Source organism: Priapulus caudatus, unplaced genomic scaffold, assembly GCF_000485595.1.
Source record: "Priapulus caudatus unplaced genomic scaffold, Priapulus_caudatus-5.0.1 Scaffold2756, whole genome shotgun sequence".
Classification (NCBI taxonomy): domain Eukaryota; kingdom Metazoa; phylum Priapulida; class Priapulimorpha; order Priapulimorphida; family Priapulidae; genus Priapulus; species Priapulus caudatus.
Window position 1 is genome coordinate 1,849 of NW_014579817.1, and position 1,950 is coordinate 3,798.

At 45.9% G+C, this 1,950-nt stretch overlaps 1 long non-coding RNA gene across 1 annotated transcript in view; it reads right to left on the bottom strand.

Moving 5' to 3' along the window:
• Positions 1–1,273: 1,273 nt before the first annotated feature.
• LOC106819027 overlaps positions 1,274–1,950 on the bottom strand; it is a 1,472-nt gene continuing 795 nt past the window's right edge. Inside the window, exons 2-3 of the long non-coding RNA XR_001395331.1 lie at positions 1,655–1,838; positions 1,274–1,331 (exon numbers count right to left, since the gene is read on the bottom strand). This is a non-coding gene — a long non-coding RNA (uncharacterized LOC106819027). The remainder of the gene's footprint in view (positions 1,332–1,654; positions 1,839–1,950) is intronic.

The following is a 1,950-nucleotide window of genomic DNA, read 5'->3' on the forward strand; positions in this document are numbered from 1 at the left end:
ATACAAGGTGAAGGGAGGTGGGTAAAAGGTGGAGGGAGGGTGTGTGAAAAGGTGGAGGGAGGGTGTGTGAAAAGTGGAGGGAGGGTGTGTAAAAAGGTGCAGAGAGGGTGTGTGAAAGGTGGAGGGAGGGTGTGTGAAAAGTGGAGGGAGGGTGTGTAAAAGTCACCTACACTAACGAAACATGACCTTGTGATGACAAGTTGTGAATTTATCAATGTTTAGTTGTGCGTGACATTCGTTTTATAACAACGTTGCACTGGGCGAGGCTTGGACGCCGTGTGTGTGTGCACGCTGCATTTCTTACGCTTCCGTTTTCTACCACCAGGTGTCTGGCCAGCGAGTCGGAGTGCGAAAAGCTGCGCGAATCATCGACGAAAATGCGACGACAGGTGGAAGAGGCACAGGCAGCGATGCATGAACTAGGAAGGGAAAACCAAACTCTACAGGTAAACATGAACTAGGAAGGGAAAACCTAACCCTACATGTAAACATGAACTAGGAAGAGAAAACCAAACTCTACATGTAAACATGAACTAGGAAGAGAAAACCTAACCCTACATGTAAACATGAACTAGGAAGAGAAAACCTAACCCTACATGTAAACATGAACTAGGAAGGGAAAACCTAACCCTACAGGTAAACATGAACTAGGAAGGGAAAACCAAACTCTACAGGTAAACATGAACTAGGAAGGGAAAACCTAACCCTACATGTAAACATGAACTAGGAAGAGAAAACCAAACTCTACATGTAAACATGAACTAGGAAGAGAAAACCTAACTCTACAGGTAAACATGAACTAGGAAGGGAAAACCTAACTCTACAGGTATCTGTGATAAGCCAACTATAGCCGTCCATGAAAGTCTGGATGTTACTAAAGAAACTGTGATATCCTGCTTTTTCACCGCTTACATCCTCTCCTTCCATCTCTATCATCCCTTCCTCACACTTCTTTTACTCCTTCCCTCCACTTTTCACACACCCTCCCTTCACCTTTTCACACACCTTCCCTCCACCATTTCACACACCCTCCCTCCACTTTTCACACACCTTCCCTCCACTTTTCACACACCTTCCTTCCACCTTTTCACACACCTTCCCTCTACCGCGCATGCCAATGAATAAACATTGGTTTATAGTAAAATGTAATTTATTACAAATGGATATATATATATATATATATATATAAAGATATTAGCTGATATATATTGGTTATAAATTTAATTCTTAATTAACAATGATTGGTATCTCTAAGCACCGAGATGAGAGCACTCACCGCTCCAGCAACGCTCGCCTCTCATCCTGTGTGTTCTCCATCTTCGCTTCCATTTCTGTTTTTCATGAAATTAAAACATTTCACATATTATGTAATGGCATTGTTTTTATTTGTACCATAGCAGGAGAGATACAGGGGAAACGAAATAGGGCGAAAAAGTAGAGAGATAGAGAGTGGGGAAATGACAGAAGGAGCAAGGGAGACAGAGGTGAGGGAAGTAGAGAGGGAGAGTAGGACCAGAACAAGAAAGTGAGAGCAAAAGAGAGCGAGAGAGAGTNCAGAGAGAGAGAGAGAGAGAGACTGAGAGATGGAGAAAGAAAGAAGGCAGCAATAACAGACGCAGGAGAAACCCAGCGTCGTACGAGCCCGCACACGTACCTAGCTTTGCCGTCTTCAGTTCATCGCCGCTCTTCTCCAGTTCCTGCTGGTGTCGGCGCGCAGAGAGGAAATCCGCCCTCAGGGTAGCTTCGTTCTCCGCGAGCGTGCTCATCTCCAGCTCCACCCTCGTCCTGGCGTCCTCAGCCTCCCTGCATGCCGCGCCCTTCTCCTCCACCGCACACTTCTGCACAGAAGGAAGCGATAAGGAAGTTAGCGAGAAGGAAGCTATAGAAGGAAGGTCAGCGAGAAGGAAGCCAAACCGTCCCTGAGGGAGGAGGAGGGTACGGTGAGAGATG